The sequence below is a fragment of the Boleophthalmus pectinirostris genome, unplaced genomic scaffold, assembly GCF_026225935.1.
Source record: "Boleophthalmus pectinirostris isolate CB_2022bp ecotype Guang Dong unplaced genomic scaffold, ASM2622593v1 HiC_scaffold_17, whole genome shotgun sequence".
NCBI lineage: Eukaryota > Metazoa > Chordata > Actinopteri > Gobiiformes > Gobiidae > Boleophthalmus > Boleophthalmus pectinirostris.
Window position 1 is genome coordinate 19,394,367 of NW_026571115.1, and position 19,682 is coordinate 19,414,048.

Below are 19,682 nucleotides of genomic sequence, written 5' to 3' on the forward strand. Positions count from 1 at the left end.
AAAACAGAAAGAGTGTTTTCTGATTTGGAGAAGAAAGAACTAAAAATGCCAGGTTTGTGTGTTAAACATGTGTGAATGAAACAAACACAACTCCAGTTATGTTATGATGAGGAAACAACATTATAACACAGATCAGAAAACAGCACAATATTGCCCTTTTAAATAATTATTTTGATCATCTTAGCATCACAATACATAATTTTGCACTTCAACTTAAAATATTTGCTGTATTTTCTGCAGTGGCTGTGTGAGCTCAGGGTTATGTGTTGTTCTTGAAGTGATGCCTTCAGAGTGCACAGGAAATATGAGCTTCTCCAGGCCTGTGGAGTTGGCAGCAGCCGGGCTTTGGTCCAGGATCCGGGGGCATCAGACGGTTGGTGCGGTGGCTTTATTACTTTTCCTCCAGCAGCTCGGCCTGATCCTCACAGCTAAAGGACATAAAAGGTCCTCTGCCCTCCACTTCCCACTGCTGGAGGGCCTTATTACTTTGAGAAGCGGGAGAGGAGGGGGGGTCTGATATAGTGATCCAGAGCATAAAAGAGAACAGGGATCAGACAGGCCACTGGGATCAAATGAATAAAGTGGACATAAAAAGAACAGGCAGAACTTAGGCTTTATTGTCTTTGTGCTGGCATCCATTCATACGCACGTGTGCAGGAACAATATGTCACAATCAGTAGTAGAAAAGACAGATATTTCCTACACTGTAATGGTTTCCTCCTGGTGATATTTGTGAAGACCAATTGTCTCAGTGTGGAGGAGTAGCCACTCTACTCCAAGCTAACATTTCAATAAACACTAAAATAACTTTTTGCTGTCAAACAAGCAGTAGTAGAGGCTGTAGATGTAGTATAGAAAAGTTATGACAGTAATTGGATGGATTTAATGTAAGTGGAGTAATGAAATATGATTATCCCTAAAATACACGTGTGCTGTTTTAAGATCAAGGTTTGATTATCTTAAAGGGGCTGTTTCCTTTAAAATAAATTAAAATGTGTTGCCCCAATACTGTATTTTGCAAAAGCAGCTCTTGGGGTTAAAATGAGACTGCTGTGCTCTGTTTGCATCTTATTTCACTTTTTGTCCTCATTGAACTAGGAATTGTGTTGTTAGCATGTTAGTAATTGTCAGCATTATCTCTATGGCCTCTGAAAGTTGTGAAAAACACTTATAGACTCATTGTGGTGAATATGTAGATTGTTAATAATGTGTTAGGAAAGTGATCAGTACTTCTGGATTGTTGAAAACTGTTTGATATTAGCTAATAATGTTTCATGTTTTTAAGCCAGTAACAATCAGGTAGGCCTACAACACCTATAATGTTTAAAGGCCACTTATTTTATAACAGAGACATAATATAAATAAACATTCATATTATAGCTTTACTTGAATCAATGTTCTATTAATTGTATAATTCCTCAACCCCTGCACAGAAGGAAAAACTCTAGGTCCCGGGAAGTGAAAGTGCAATGGGAAGAAAAATAAAGAAAAAAGTGTCTCAGGATGTGGGTAATAGCGGCGAGGCTGAGGGCAGACAGGGCACAGCTAAGTGGACATGCTTTGGTAAACAATGCCAGGAGGGGGGCGTCCTGGGCCAGACTAGGTGTATGGGAGTGTGAGAGCAGTTATCCCACACAAAGGTCTCCTAGTGTGAAACATGGACCACTGGAATTCTGGGCCTTTGCACAGGGCAAACTGGGATTTGACTACCCACAATGCACCAGGTCAGAGTTCAAGGTGCAGGGGTTATGCAGGGGGTTTTGTGTGGTTGTGTTGAATACACTCCAAACACTTCATGAACTCTGCTGAGGTTTACTGTGAACCATGCAATAAAAATAGAACAAAAGTTTAAATATACAGGGTTTTTTTTAGGTCTTAAAGTTCGTGTTGCTATTTTGGCTACTTTTACATAATACTAATACTTCTAACTGGCAATCAAGTGCAGTTAAAGTGCTTTTGTTACTCCTTGGTGCAGCAGGTGGTTAAAGTCACTCCTTCCACAGGGTCAAAAGTTCAAAGCTTGCCTAAGCTGAGCACATACTGTAATTGTGCCCTCTAGCAAAACACTCACCCTTCATTGCCTCTCTGAATGTGGCTGGTTGCAACAGGAAAGGACAAATGATTAAAATAAAGTTAGTGCACTATTGAATGTAACTTAAGGTTTTAACGTGGTACATTTTACATGAGATTTAAAATGAGACTCCCATTAACTATTAACCAAACTAAATTCCAGCTCTATCCCCTCAGTCTTAACCATTTCCTTCCTGGATGACAGATCTGGTAACCTCTGCATGGCTACCCACACTCCCCTCTTCCTCTTCTCACCTATGCGTGCCTCTGTTATGTTTCTCCTTCTGCCCCAAACGTGTGGCCTCTCTATGGGCTTTGGAGAGGAGAGGCAGAGTGGGCCTTTGAAGCAGGCGACAGGCGGGTTTGTCCAGGGCACAGCCATGAATGCATGCCTTTGTCCTGGTCTCTCACGTCTTTATATCCTGCCCCCATCCCTCTGCTCGTCACCCTCTGCCCCTCACCCCCCTCGTACCCTCTGACAAACTTGCACCCGGACACACTCTGGCCCTCGCTGGGGGCCCAAATGCACAAATGACCTGACTAATTATGTATTTAAGGTGTTTGGCTCCTGAGAAAACAGCTTTGGGATATGGTGGTCGGTGCTGGTGGGGGCTGCGGTGAAGGGTGTGGAGGTGGGGGCATGTAGGGACGCGGGGTGGTCCCTGGTCTCATGGCTATCATTACTGGCCAGCGTTTGTGTAAACAGTGGATTAGGGCTGAGGGTGAGTGAGGAGAGGCCAGTTAGTGGTGCAGGCTGCTGGGCTTTGGGACGCACAGTTCTGGGCTTTGGTTTCACCACAAAGTGAAAGAACCAAAGAGACGCTCTCATCATGCCACTTCAAGCTGGTTTGTACAGAGTGAAAGCAGAACAGAAAACAGAAAACACAGATATTTCCAATTATACTATTATAGTTACATGAGCACATATTTGTATGGTAGCTTACTCAGTAATAATTAAAGTGCCTTAATTATCCTTAAAAAAGCATGAAGAAAGACTTCATTCAAAAAGGAAAAATACTTAACATTAGCTACTTAATTTCTACCTAACCCCTTAATTAAGTAGTTACTGAGCCTGAATCACTCTCAAACTAATAATAAAATATTGCTAGTTAGGGCATTTCTGTTGAAAGTATTGCCAGAATGAATCTTTTGCATAGCTGCTTTTCAGTTTTTTATATTTATTACAATTTATTTGAAAGGGGAAAATTACCAATGAAGCCTTTCTTAAAAGGGCGATATTACATTATTTTCTGATGTATGTTAAAAGGTTGTTTTCTCATCACAAACATACTCTGAGGCTACATTTATATGATGATGATCTGAACAGAAGACGCAAAAGTGGCCTTGCATCTTCACTTTTTATTTCACGTTTAGACAAATGTTTTCGGGAGGAAATCTGCATGCATACTGTGACGCAAAAGTGTGTGGAACTCGATTTGGTGTGCATGCCACGAGGCTAGGTGGTGACGCTAGGTGGTGATGTATGTGACGTAAACGTCTACGTGACATGAGAAGACCTGACCAGAGTTTTGCGTCTTGGGCAGTGTCGATGGAAATGCTATGTCGGAGCGTATTCAACTTTTCTACTCTGGACGGTGGTTTCAGATTTTTGTCTAAACGAAAGGCACTTCTGATAAAATATTCTGTGATTTTTACCTGCAAGCATTCTCGAAGTAAACAGGCCCGCAGCTGTGTTTTGTTTCATTCACACATGTTTAACACACAAATCCTGCAAAAACTCTTCCACTTTGTGATGTCATGTGGTTATCAAATTCTATACATCGTCACTGGAATCATTTGGATAATTACAGCCCTGGAATTGCTAATCTATACTAAACAAAAAGTAAACAGTAGCTGCTGACATAAGAACTACTGCTTAATGACATCACAAGGTGGAACAAACCACTTTTACTTTTGAATATATAGACAGACTAATAAAAGCAGGATTACACAAACGTGTGTAATTGACACAAAGCACAACTTTGGGTATGTTTATGATGAGGTAGTAACATTGTAACATGGCTTAAAGATCACAAGAGTCAACTTTCTGTAATATAAGACCTTTAATGGAAGAATAAAATGTTTATAAGTGCCACTAACTGTATTGAGATTCCTTAGAGATTAACCTGCACTAGATCCTCACTGTTAATCTTTGACTCTATTGACTTCACGGGGAAACTGGTGACATAGTGAAACTGTAGAAAGTGGATATGCTCCCTCAATGATCAACTTCCTCTTTTGTTTCAGCTCTAGCAAAACCTCGACGCACCAGACTCACTTTTGTCACCTCCTGCTGATTGAGGAAAAAGGGTGGAACTTAAGCATCATTACACACAGATTCGTCAAGCCTAACTAACAGAAGCTGGACTTACTGCATTGCGATTGGTCAACAGATCCTGGAAGTTTGCGCTGCTCTTAACCACTCACATGTTTTCCGATGGGAGCGTGGCAACCAAGCCAGTTTTCCCTTTGAAATAAATCAAAAAGTCTACAATTAGAAAGAAGGAGTGTTTGGTTTGTGGGAAGAGAGGAAGAAAGCATGGTATGTGTCACAGGCGTTGAGAAATGGGTGCCTTTGTGATTTGTATGTGTGGACGACTGGACGTGTGAGGTCGGGAGTAGCCAGGGCCCGCCCACATTCTTGTGCTGCAGTATTATTAACTGTGGTCAAAGCTTTATCAGTGTTTGCTTTGATCCAACCACCGTCAGAGAACTAATGGACTCGCATGAACTTAAACTATTTCTCTTCTCAGCATTTCAGGTCTCATGCCAAATGGGCTTTGAATAAGCATTTTCAACATTGTTGTATTCAAAAGGGAAAGTAAGACTGTTTTAAAGCACTTGTTATTGTTGACAGCATGCAAATAACGTGAGATCTCATCTGATGACAGTGAATACTCTTTGTGTTGGTCTAAAGCCCGATTAAAGGTCCTATATCATGCAAAATTGACTAATGAGCTTTAAAGCCGGGTGTACACTGTGTGATTTTTCACTCGTGTGATTGTTTTTTGAATTGGGCTGTGTTTTCGCTTAATCGTGTGCTCGTCATGTAGTAAACATAGGGTAATGAGAACCGATAAATACCTCATAACCAGCTCTCGATCGGCAATCGTAGGTCACAAGAATATCAAACCTGTTTGAAGTCCAGTCACCTCTTGTGAGGGTTTGGCACTGTTGAAGTAGTTCGTATAGTGTGAGAACATGAATCGTGAGCTGTGAACTTTCAAGCCCTGCGACTTGGTCATACAGTTTGAGTTGGGGCTGAGTGAAACGATCGCAAGTATCGCACAGTGCATGTCCGGCATGAGCCATGTTAAAATGTTGTTTCCTCATCAAGTTGTGGAACTGTGGTTTGTTTAATTCTCACATGTTTGAGTAACCCTTCATTATTAGTATGTCGACATCTCCAATGCTCAAAATGCTCTTTTCCATCTTGTGATGTCATTAGTGATAGTTTTTCAGTTAAAAGATACCTTTCAGCATTTGTTTATTAGAGAACGACAATTCCAGGGTGAAAATCATCCAAATGATTCTAATAAAGATCTATGGAGTTTAAAAACATAGTGGAGCACTTATTGGACTACCACATGACATCACAAAGTGGAAGAGAGTGTTTTCTGTTTGAGAGAAGAACTCAGCCTAAATATGCAGGATTTGTGTGTTAAACATGTGAATGAAAAAAGACACAACTCCAGGTCTGTTTGTGATGATGAATCAACACTAACAACAGGGCTAACAGTAGTAATGAAGATAGCATCATTAGAAGTAGCAGTTAGCGATGGGATGCTAAAGTAATGAGTTCATTGATCTTCCACTGGCTCCAATGAAAATCCAGGCTTTTTCACTATAGTGTTACTTTAGGGCTTTGTACAATATGTATGTGTAATGAAATCAAAACATTTCTAGCAAGTAGTTACACACATTTTGACTGGAAAAACTGACCTAAAAAGTTATTATGATGTTTTAATCCCATGGCAATAATACACTTAAAGTAGCAGTGAGTTGTGTATCGCTTTAACAGTAGTGTACTTTTGTGAACTTGGGTTTCAGATGACCTCATAATATCCTATAAGCCAATATTATTTAATGCAGATGGGAGGAATCTAAAATTAATATGGTTAAAATGCAGATTTTTCTAGAAATGCGGCAAGTTCTGGTGTTAAGTCTTGATTTCTTGTTTGTTTTGTAGTGTGAAGCATTTTTATTTGAGATATTTTCTCAAATAAAAAGCCTAATGGATTGTACCTGTCAAAACACAGAAGACTCACTGTTCCTCTATTTCCCATAATTCAACAGTGTGATTAGACCACCTAGTTTTACAAATGGCCTCAGCCTTCTCTCTTATCTTTAAAGCAACACCACAGCCAATGCAGAGGGCACCCAGGGGAGACTGGTGACAGAGAAGAAAAAGACTGACATGGACTAGAGGCTATCTGTGGGAAAAACAAAGAACATCGCAGCCCACTTTGTCCTTTTAAGATGAGCTCTTTAATGAAGATAACAGAAGGGGTGCACCTGGTACTGAACGCAACCACACATTCTTATCAGATCAAATCAAAGCAGCAAAAAAAACCCCAAAAAACTATGGTATTGTGGAAATGACTGAATAGAGGCTGCCAATCTGTACCACTCTTTAACCTCACTTACGTCACTCTTAAACAGTATTCATATTAGCCGTGATGGGTGACGTGTCTAGCCAAAGAACACAATGGCAGAACACAGAAGTTCAAACCACGGCCTGCCAGCATTTGTATTTGTAATGTTTAATTTATGATAGATTGACTCATTTTCTCCTTTTCTCTGTTTGCCATAGTGGATAAGTGAAGCATATCCCAAGATCTTTGGGCCTTAGGTGCAGTACTGGACAAGTAAAGTTCATGTCATTTTGCAGGGCTTTCAATATACTTTGCAGCTGATGTAATATACTGATGCTATATACTTTGCAACGTTATCTGGGAGTGTGACAGTAACTGAAGGCACTGCTCTGTCTGAAGCGGTTACTCAAATAATTTTAATCTGACCTTTTATTCACTCTCATCTGTTTGTTGTTTATCCATTTTGTATTTTTTCTTAAGTTTTCAGACTATTTTAAAACTGTTTTGGCAGTGTTTGTTAATGTGTGTTGTGTCACCACGGTAACTGCTGAGCATTCCACTATAGGGATACATGTAGAACACCACAAGGCATGATGTCACTGCAAACTACACCTCGTTGAAAATACGTGTTGTTGATCATAATAAGTTTTATATACATGTGGTGTTGATTATAATAAGTTTCAAATGAGGGTTTTTATTCAGTCAATGAACAGTTTAAATTAGAATTGTCCCACCTGTTTGCCGTAAAGAAGAGCCGTCCTTTGGAATATTTTCATATAAACTGGCCAATAACCTCAGCTTCCCCTTTCTTGGCGTGACAGCCAAGATGGATGGTGCACTTGTCTGTGTTCTTCCTGTCCCATCCTCTCACACGTCGCCCGGTGGGTTTCCATGGGGGTATGTTTTCTCAAAAAGCCCCCCTCTGGTGCATCTTTGAAGTGAGGTGATGCTGAGGGGCAGGAGTCGGGAGTGGAAGCCTGTTTGACGGAGTGGCTTCTGGGGGGACCGTTCACAGTGGTGGGGGGTGCTGGAGGAGACTGTGAAGAGATTTCTGACAGCCTATTAACAACTATAGGCTCTCTCCAGACTTCACAGCAGTGCCTCTGTTCTCCTTGGGACCCATCGCACAAGAGCAGACCCTTTTTGTTTTGGTCTAAATCCTCTTATCCCTCCTCCTTTCACAGTACGCACCTCTCATCTTGTGAAGTTTCTCCTCTGTCTCACTGTTTACTTCTGCATGTCACTGGAACTCATTTTGGCTTTTGTTTTGTTTTGACATATTTGGACCTCTCAAACTACGGTACATACATCCCACAATAGGTATTCATTTTTATTATTAATTACTTCTGATGTAGATTTTCAATCTTGGTTAAAGATGTTATTGTGTAACTTTTCTGATGGTGGGTCTGCCAGCAGATTGTTTCTATTGAAATGTTATCGGTTTGCCTATAATGTATGGCAATCAAGCATATCCATCTCCATGGACACAAGTAGGCAATGTGACCATGCCAAATTACAGGTCAGATCTGTGTAGAGATGACCCCACTCATAGACAGAATACTTGTTTTTTCCCCTTTTTTCATAAAACAATAAAGACCAGAACTGAATGAATGCAACTTGCATGAAATGAATGATACACTATGAAACATTTCAAGTGAAGTAATGACATCTCAGTATATAACAAACTATATATTGCACATTTAGTTAATGTCACCAAAATGGGACTAAACTTGGAACTAGACCAACAAGTACCAAACCAAATCTACATCAAGATTAAACTGTGTTCAAACCACACCAGGACTGACACAAAACTCACCCTTAGTCCTGATAAGACATTGTTCTGCGTTTTGATTAAGTCATGATGTATTTTTTTCCAAATCTTTTTCCTGAATGAAACCACTTTAAACTGAGTGTGACAATCGAACGCTGACTTTATTTCACTTAAACCTCGCTCACTTTTGGTGCATCTTTTAGACTTACTTTCTAAGTTTAGTCTGGTTCTGAGGTGGTGTAAAGCTCTTCTAGATGATGTCACCCGCCGGCTACCCCACTGTTTTAAATTCTGTGGTTTTCTTGTCTTGACCTCAATATCTTTGTCATACGTTTCACCCAGGCTAATAAGACCAACAGCGCTCTCCGTGTTGCTGGAAGTTGCCTGGCAGAACTATTCGGCGCGATGAGAAACAGGCATGCTAGTGGTCGGCAAACTCTCTGACCTGCATGCCAGCACCCTCTGCACCATTTCGCAGTTTAATTCAGGTTTGCAGCTACTACCCCCAACTCTCTCTCACACACGTACACACATGTGGGGTTTGCATTTATCTTGGGGACATTACACTGACTTGCATTCATTCCCTGGACACTGATCCTAGCCGTAACCATAACTACTGCTTGCCTAACCTTAACCTAAACCCAGTGTTCACTATGATGAGGTTATAAACATGTTTTGTAACTTTCAGAGGCTAGAGCAAGCGGTCACAGTAATGCTAACACCAATTTTGACCTAATTTCTTAGTTAGCCAGAGTGTTGGTGACGTGTGGAGACACTTTTTAAAATATTCCATCCAGCCCTTGTATTTACAGAGGTCGCTGGTGCTAGGCTAGCACATGTCAATGGCCATAGTTAGCCTGCCACTAAAAACACCACTTCAATGTCTTACCCACGTCACAAAGCACCCGAAGCAAATCTATTATTACTCCAAACTGTTGATGTGAATGTCTGTGTTGATAGAATAATTTTAGAAGTAAAACCAATCTTGCATTTGAAAGATTTATGTATGAGCAGCAGCAGCGAGTTGTACTTCTTGTTAGAAAGCTTGGCAGTGGCGGACTGATATATGAGGAAATAGTCCTTCAACATGCAACGATTCATGCGATGCAAGGTTAGGTTTATTTCAAATATTATTCTATCAAAACAGACATTTACATTGATAGTCTTGCGTAATAATAGTTGTGTTTTGTGGAGTGGGTAAGGCTGTTTTTAGTAGCAGGCTAACTAGGGCCGTTGTCATGCGCTAGCCTAGCACCAGCGACCTCTGCAAATACAAGAACTGGATGGAATATTTTAAAAAGTGTCTCCACATGTCTCCAACACTCTGGCTATCTAGAAAATGAGGTCCTATGTCCAAAATTCTGGATTGTCCCTTTAAAACTACCATCTGTAATTAGATTCTCCCACCCGCCCCCTTTGTATTCTCACACTTCACCACTAGATGCTATCTATGTGTCTGTGTGATAGTGTGCCAGCGTCGGTCTGACTGAAGAGAGCATTGACCTGAACAATGGCCAGGTGACGCGAGGGGGAAACAGGTTTTACATCTGCCATCTACTGGTGAAAAAAAAAAAAAAATTATAAACTTGCAGATGGTAGCTTTAAGAGCTGCTTTTACAATATATCTGTACTGAAGCAAAACAAACTAACTTTATTAACGTGAAAGAAATTGCATACAGCTGAAAATACAGCTTAAAAAAATGTAGTTGATCTAATAATAAAATATTTACATCACCGGGCCCTGATTTGAATAGAGTGAGTACACAGATTTGAGTCCCCACACATATTAAATACTCACCCGCACACACATATAGCCCTGTCTCTCTTTTTAACTTGCTTTCCATGAGCTAAGCAGCCGGCGAACACCTGCTATTTCCAATGACACACTCTTTGTCGTGCAGAGCTTGGAGGTGTAAATCATTGCGGGCCACACTAGAATATAAATGAGTGACACCTCCAAAGAGCTGCTGGAGAAAGCCGGGCAGAACAGAACATGTGCTCAGCGTCCAGGAATTCCTCTCGCTCTCCGCCTTTTCTCATTCATGCGCTGCTCAATGGCACGCAGCAAGCAAACAAACGCACATCGCCCCAGCTGTCTCACTTCTATTACAGAAACCAGAAAGTGCATAAAATCAATTTGAAAACAAAGTAGGGTTTTCAAAGTGTAGGGAAGCCTCCATTGGATTGACACTGACTGCCAAGAGTTGCATAAGAACTTTGTCGGATAGATATTCTGTTTATATACATCTTTATATTTTGACATAGCTTTTCTTGGGATGTGTTCGATAACTGGTTCTCTCCATGGAGATGTTGTCACTTTGTTTGGAATTTGCCACATGCAGTATAATAGTAAAAGTTCTGTCACAACAAAGTTACTTATCAGATCTGTGGAGAAGCAACCCCACCTAAAGAATGCATGTTTTTAAAAGTATTTCTTTGCTGTACTGACATCTCCATGGAAACAAGCAGGTAGTGTACCCCACCTGACCTGAAGTTATATAGTGAACCTTTAAATTTGTTTTTTACAGAAGTAGTAATAGCGTTCAAAGTACTAGCAGAAGTACTGGCATAACACAAAGTACATACACTACCGGTCAAAAGTTTTAGAACACCCAAATTTTTCTAGTTATTTATTGCAATTCAAGTCATGCAAGTCCAATGAACAGCTTGAGATGGTACAAAGGTAAGAACTGAACAGTCAGATGTTAAAAAAAGATAAAAGATAACAAAACACAAGTCAAAGTCATGCCAAACCTACCTCAGGAAAAAACAAAACAAAATGTTAAGCGTGAAAACATGGAGTGTCCAGCACAGTCTCCAGACTTAAACCCCATGGAGCTGGTTTTGGGATGAACTGGACAGAAGAGTGAAAGCCAAGCAACCTATAAGTGTCACACATTTAAAGGAACTTCTGCAGCAGATTTGGAAGAACTTTGTGAAGAATATTTTATTTCTATTGTAAAAATACCACGAGTGTCTTCAGCTGTTATATCTGCCAAAGGTGGACACTTTCATGAATCAAAAGTTTAGAATACGTTTTGGACAACAATAAACAGTAAACAGTAAAAAAAAAAAAAAGGAAAAAGTGTGGTGTTCTAAAACTTTTGACCGGTACCTTGTTTCATGCGTGATTATCTTGGCTTAGGCATTATTGAACATGAAAGAAGAGAGAGCCCCTGGCATCTGTGCTATATCCAAACTCGTGTATTTTATATTGTATATTGTACACTGTATGCCCTTAAATTGTGAACATAACATAATGATGCTTTTTGGTCTTCACTGTATATTGATTCTCACAGAAAGTGCTTTAAAACTTCATTTGGATCATTTCAGATGATCTCTAGGTAAATCCAAGGCTAATTCCAAGGTAAAATGTAGCTGTTAACTTGAAAAATACCACTACATGACATCACAAGGTGGAACAGACCATTTTGGAGATGTAGACAGACTAATAATAAATGGTTCCTCAAACATGTGTGAAGGAAAACAAAACTCCAGGTACGTTTTTGATGAGGTAACAACATTCTAACGTGGCTTAAAACTCACAAGGGTCAGTTTCACATAATATAGGAGCTTTAATTACCCACTTTTCCATATGACTTTGTGAGTTGGTGCTGAGTGGCTGTCTGTGGGCTGATGTGTGCTGTGCAGTGGGGGCCCCTGAATGATAAATCCATGGACAGCCCTTTGACTCAAGGGTCTTTTTCTTTGCAATTCTCCTACTGTAGCCCTGGAGACTGACACACAAGGGGCTATGTCATTATTCTCTATTTAGGCCTGCTAATTAACTCTATACTGTTCTTAAATCATTCCGCCTTACGACCTAGAGCTGGCCAAACACAAAAAGCAGAGAAAGTGTCTTGATTTAAAAGTGGGCTCTGCATAGGGGGAGCATGGGTCACAGAACACTGTGGTAACGGAGAGGTTAATCCTAGGCTTAGTTACATGAAAGGAAAACTAGAAATTCAGACTAAAAGAAATTTAAAGGTGCACTGAGTAACTTTTCAGGTTGGACATCCGCTACCATGGCGAGGCTATTGCTTTGCTTGTAATGCTCCACAGTATGGTATTAAACTTATATAAGATGCATTTATTCAATCTGTCTTTATTGCTCAAAAATACATTTAAAAACATGCATCCTTACTGTGAGTGGGATTTCCTATTCACAGATCTTTGTTGTAAATTTATTCAGTGGCGTCTCCTGCTTGTTTCTACGGAGACTGAAAAGTTTAATGCAATACTCTGAAATATTGGAGGTAAAGCAATAATATGTCCATGCAGACAAGTAAGTGGTGGATCCTCTACCAGCCCAGTGCACTTTTAAACAGAAAGTAAAATATGGAAAACATGTATTGTTCTTTCACTGTTTTATTTCAACAATTTTTTACTGATTTAGCAATAAACTAATTATAAATGTGTATCATAGAGGGTTGACTGAATATGTGAAATTTGTTAGGGGAATTAACAAAAGTGGGTAAAGCTCTGCACTGTTCTCCTATATGTTATACTACAACGGTACTATAGATTACAATTATACTCAAATATTAAATTAAATGCATTTTTTTTCTTTCACTTGAGTAATTGCTTGGAGTAGCACATACTTGTATGTTCACTGGTAAATATGAGGAGCTGAGGTGGTTGATTGGGTTGGAACAGCATTTTGTGTTTTTATAAATAACATCCTGAGACTTATATTACCGTTACAGAAGTTGCCCTTTAAGATATGGGCCATCACCATGGCGATGGACCAGCATCTGCCATGCTTAAATGACACATCAGGATTAAGTGTAATTGTGGTTGATTAATTGCATGTTTTTGTAGAAGGGTACAGTTGTGATAATGTCATTGAGCCTCCTGCATTCCTCCTAAACAGCACACTCTTACGTATGCATTACCAGGCCACTAATGAGAGGACTTCGGCCACAAGGAAAAGCGGTGGCATGTGTCTCTGCTAAAAGCTCGTATTAAAAACCCACACAAGTCAAACAGTCATTAACAAGTGAATCAACCTCGGTAATCATCCCGCTTTGGTAGCAGTAGTTTCCCTATGTTAAAGCCCTCAGGATCTTTGAAAGCCAGACGCGCACTGATGATGTCATTCTTTGGTTTACCTGCTTTCCCAGGGCCAGGAAGTGAGAAAGAGCATTTAGATGATGTGTGATAGGAAAACAGGAAAAAGAGTAAAATAAACAGAATCCAGGGGTCGTAAGCTAAAGTCCCTTAAGTGTAAACAGATCCAACAAAGGTTCATTATAGCGTGGGGCGTCTGATTAAGCCAGCAATAACACCAGAAGTTACCAATTAAGATTGGTTTACAGTGCTTCTGTAAACGGAATCCCCATTTATTTTAGCTTTTAACATTTACAAAACATGTTAAGGAAGCAGATGTTTAACACAAGACTTTAAACAGCCACTTGCAAAAAGAGAAAGACAAAAGAGCAATTATAAGAAATAAATGTAGTTTGATTTGAAAAGTGAGCTGGGCCTATTTGGTACACAGGTTTAAGGACTAAAGACCTGAAGGGTTAAGGTCAGGTCATACATATTGTTGTGTGTGTGGTGGTAGCTTAAGTTGAGGTAACACATTAATTATACTGTGCTCTGCAAGTTGGGGCCACTGCTTTCAGCGGTGCCAAAACCTGGTTCAAGAATGCTTTGTTTGAGCTATTTGTTTGTAGTTATTCATTTGGACTTTCTTTGAGTTCTTCTGCGTAAAACATTTTAGGAGATTGCCACTGAATTTTTATTTTTGTTTTATTCAAGTGGCATTTCAAGTCTCTTACTGCTTGACTTTTCCTCTCCCTGCTCCATCTGAGAGCTCTGGCCTGATTCTGTCGGCACTGTGAGGGCTTCAAAGGCAGCATTTTAGAGTGCGGCTTGATGACGTCCAGTGGCACTGTTTCAAATCACCTCTGGTGCACTAGATATAAAGATAGCATTCATCTATTCACTTGCTTTATGTTTCCACTGTGGCATGGATAACTACCTTACTGTCCTGGGACAACAGGGCCTGTGTAGACCTTTGTTGCTCCTATGCCAGTGGCAAAAGTGTGCATTTCAGCTCCAAGTTCAGGCCCTGAATGCTGCAGCTCGTGTGTATGTGAAAGGCAGACAATGATGGCAAGGAAACTAATACTAGAACAGGAAAACGTTGGTTTAATCATTTTAGACCTAAAGACAATATCACACAAAGGTGTGTTTGTTTGATACACCTTTGTATGTAAATATGCTTGACACAGGAGAAACCACAATCATCCATTTACTGCGGAACCATTAGATCAAGTTAATACTCAAGAATCACAGCTGAAGGTTTCCCAAGCACTTGAATGTATCATGATGCATTCAAGTCTGTCTGTATGAGTGTGTTTGATCTTGCTCAGGCTCAGGTTCAGTGGAAAGCTGCCCCCCTTTTGTTGCTTGAGTTGCTGCAGAGTTGATGGAGAGGAGAGATAGTAGACAAACACTCGCTGTGCCCACACCGCTTTCCTCTTTCTTCTCCTTCTTTCTCACAATGTTGATCTGAGTCTTGCGATAACAAGCCAACATGTGCAATCAAATCCCATTTAGTTACAGGCAGCAGTGGCAACATTGTGCCACATTTGGCCATTTGTAGTTGTGTGTGTGGAGAGGGGAAGCAGAGGACCCTGAGGTTATACTGTGGGTGCCAGTCTTAAGTATGGGTGGCATGCCTCAGTCCGCAGCGGCAGCAGTTATAGGCTGTGGTTTATGCCGTGAGTGGGGCCTGTGTGGTCCTGTGTGCAGAAAAGACTTGTCAGTCTTCTGGTTAACCTCAAAGATCTTTAACAATAGGCCTCCAACTGATGACTTTATGTTGTGGATGTGGTACACTGAACGCAGCACAGTCTTGTATGTACTCCATATATAAATCAGTCAACTCTTCTTCAAAACATTTTAGCAAAAACATATACTATAATAAAAGCATTTTTCTTTTCATTTTGTTTGTCCTTACTCTGAGTGGGCTTGCATCTCCACAGACCTGACCTTATTTTTCTTAGATTTGTACTTCCTCTTGCTTTCTCCTGCCTGTTTCCAAAGAAATGTTGTTCTTTTAGCTTTAATACCCCACAATATTGAATCAAGTGTGTCTATGGTATAGTATGGCTTAATGGTTTAAACTTTCTGGATTTCCTCACAAAAATTCTAAATATTAATAAATATATGTAAGGATTTTGTTAGTAATATTGCATGGTTGTATGATTTTGGAATCATGATTTTGGATTCTGTTCAGATTGCAGATTGAAGACTTCCCTAGAAAAAAGACTTTTCTTTGCAAAGAACATTATTATCAGCTTCCCAACTTTTCCAGAATTCTTGTTGAACACAATGATGACAGAGATAGTGTAAACAGCCTGGAGCCTTGAAGAGAGTTGTGGATGGCTGTGGGGCACACATGGCGGCAGAGTCAGATTGTGCTGTGCAACACCTGTTTGTGTTACGGGTCACAGTACCATTCAAACAGAGCTAGTAAAAGATGGCCTCTCTGACCTGAGCTGTCACTCACACGACTGCAGGCCGAGACTAAAAGGAAAGATATTTACCTCCAGGAGAGTAGCTTTGTTTCACCATCACAATACAGTCTACGTGAACTGCGGCAGAGGAGGGGAGGACTGGACACAAGCATGGAGTTAAGATTAAGCTTGTTCAAAAAAATTGCTTATCAGATGCCAACAGATAACTATCCAGATTCCTGAACAGGTATCTGTTAGATAGCCTCTCATTTATATTGGACCTATAAGACCAAATTATGCTCCATTGCCTGAAAAAAATCATTTGTGGAAAAAATAGATAAGAAAATTGTTTTTGTTTTTGTTATTGTCTATATTTACATTAGCACTGACAACAAATTTTCAGAGACAATATGGTGTATTAAAGGATCATTGTTATCTTTTCTGGTGGAGGGTCTGTTACCTACATTTTTCTATGGATGTGTCATTGCTCTGCCTGGAATGGTTCACAGTAAACAGCTCTACCTAAACTTTTTTCATTTACAGCTCAAAAATACCTTGAAAAACAGATATTCTGACTGTGAGTGGGGTTGCTTCTCTACAGATCTGACCTGTAAGTTGGTCTGGTTTGGGCTTCATGATAGAAAAGTTTACTACTATACTGAAACCTTCCAGACAAAGCAATAGCATTTCCATGGATAAAAGCATGTGACGGTCCTCCAACAGAAAAGTTACGGAATTCACATTTAAGCCTTTTACTCAGTGCTGACATTGTACTGTGACAACACTAATAAAAATGAATAATGAAGACAAAAATAAAGTAGCACTGTAACTATTTCTCCTAGATTAGATTTTTCAGAGAGTTCCTTGTGTTACGTGGGAGGAGATCAGCATGTTTCCATTTCTGAACATATCTCCTTGACAACAACATCACAAACATCAAATACAAATATTTCTAGGAAGATACCGGGCCATTTCTTCCCCTTAATTCTTCTTTTTTTTTGAGTGTGACTTCGCGTGACAGACGATCAAAAGCAAACTTCTGCAGGCCGGCTGGACATACAGAGCCGCCATTGTGTTGAGTTCACTGCCCCTTCAGCCCAACTGTCTGCTTTTTGTGAAGGGGGGGTAACTGTGTGCGGCCAGCTATGCCTTTGTAAGAAACAAATCTAACTGTGACAAGGCCATGCCCAAGAATCCACTCTGGGAAATCTCAAGCATCAAGGACAGCAGCACCTCCAGTTATGTCCCCTCCCACTGCACCCTGTCTCTGAACTCTCCAGTGCTCGTCATAATCTCCAAATCTTAGCTTTTTACACAATTTGGGACTTTTACTTCCTTGTTCTGCATTAGGGAGTCTTCAGAGTAAGCATTATGACATTTACTTTGCTTGTTTCCTGTGAATGTTGCTTGGCTTATCTGTTATTGACCAAAGACTTTTTGACTGTTTGATTATCAACAGTTTTGTTAAGATCTGCGAGTAGGGGTGTGCAAAAATATCAGAATATCAATATATCGTATTGTTTAATGTAATGATACAGTATCAGTATTGTGGGACACTGTATCTCCAAGTAGAGATAAGAGTATTTTTTGGTATATTTACTAAAATTACTAAATGATTTTGTTACAACACTACAGTTTTGTTAGCCAGGCTGGCACCACCTAGGGCCTCCGCTCAATTTCATTTCTCTCCAGCGACTAGATCAGGAATCGGAATACACTAGATGGTTTGCAAGAATCCAGGATGTTGTAGACCGCGCGCTGGCCAGTCAGAGTAGAGCTGTGAAGCCATGGGTGTCTTTTTCTGACACAGTACAACAATAAACAAAGCGATCAACATGGATGTAGACGAAGCTATACATTCTGTGTTGGCAGTGATTCCCAAGACTGAGGATTTAAAGCCAGAACAAAGAGAATGTTTGGTGAATTTTTTCAAGGGGAAAGACGTTATTGCCCTTCTTCCTATGGGATTTGGTGCATTACATACGTCAAAACCAAATAGCAGCGAACCGTCAAGTGAACAAATCCTAATGCTGTGAGATTAGACGGTTTCCATACAGTGAAACCGGCTGATGAATTGGGCTACAGTTTTGTTAATTGAAGTCTACAAATTAGCCTTTGCTATTATAAATGTAACAACTGCCTTAAAAAAATGCACCATTGTTTTCCTCACCCTCATTTTCACCAGCGTGATAAGGTAACCTAAAAGGATGTCTACAGTCACTCAGTGAATACCAAAGAAGGTTTGTAGCTTTTTGGGTAGTTTTTTTTGTGTTGTTAGGGCACCTCTGTTTGTGATTGTTTAATTTATGCAAGCGTCATTGTATATGGACAAAAGACAGGTGATCCCCAATCTCAAATCATGACATTACATGGAAAACATACATTTAATTGAAATAGCAATAAACATAAAAACAAGATACGCTATGTGTTTTTTTTGACAGTATTAACAGTATAAGAGGAACAAAAAGGAAAATTATTTAAATTAAATTATGAATTAAATTTCCCAATTAAAGAGGCAAATAGAGAAAGATGACAATGATTACAGAAAGTTACATTGTGCTGTTTTAAGTGGCCTGATCCAATAGATTTTAATCCAAATCAGCAGCTTCCAATGGGATCAGAGACACCTATTGTTTTTTTTGGAGCCACGATGAGGCTTAGGTCTGTTTACTCCCATCTTTTAACAATCCAAGTGTCACCTCATTGTCCTTTGACCTTTGACACTGGGGTCATTTCGCAATTCCTGCAGCCACAAACACTGCGACAGAGCTTGTGATGTTCCCTATTGCCACTGGCTATTATTGACACAGAAACCATTTAGAGTAACTGTCATATGCTCACTAAATAAGAGGAGGAGTAAAACAAACATATAACTGGATTTATATTCTTAAATTACAACAGGAAATTGATTATACAAATCCTATTACTATTATAATGTGTTACTAACTCAGCAGATTGGTAATACATTTTTAAATTGGAAAATCAAAAAATCCTTGAATATGTTATTATGACTGGGGTTGATGCCACAGATTAACTTGGCCGGGGCACTGCTTTCTTGTCTCCATGGAGATGCATTTTATACCATAGTGTGGAACATTTCATAGCAAAGCAATGCACTGTGGCAAGCAGGTGGCAGATCCTACTTTTTTTTTTTTTTTTTTTTTAATGACCAAGTTTGTACAAAATTACAAATATACCACATGTCCATAAATATATATATTTTTTCTCCAAATATGTTATTTTATATTTAAATTCTTCTTCCCTTGTTTATTCTTTTCTTTTTTATTATCATATTCATTTAGCAAATTTTATATTGATTTCTCTTTCATTAATTAAAATTACTGTATTTTTTTAACCAAGAAAACATGTCAGAACTTAAATGAAAAAGCAAAATGAGAGGCAAAAAAAAAATAAAAAAAAAAAAAAAAAATTGGATATTATTGTTTTGACCTACCTAATACTCTTCCGACATAAGTTTCCTCCTATGTCAAGAGGCCTTCAGGTGGAGTGGGACAGACAAGTGTTGCGCTGTTGAGCTGAGGTTAGCGGGAGGGTGCACAGGTCGACAAATTTAACCAGCGTGACCGTCCCCAGTCTGCCCCTCTCTCTGGGCTTCACACAGAGCACCTGTTGAGAGTGGAAAACCCCCAAACCCATGCTATTTAGTGATATTTGCCAAACATAATCTCCCAGTGTACAGTATTTATCCTTTCTGTAAACAGCTTCCTTTAAGGTGAGATCTTGCAAGTCAATACAGTCACTTTAAATATTATGAAA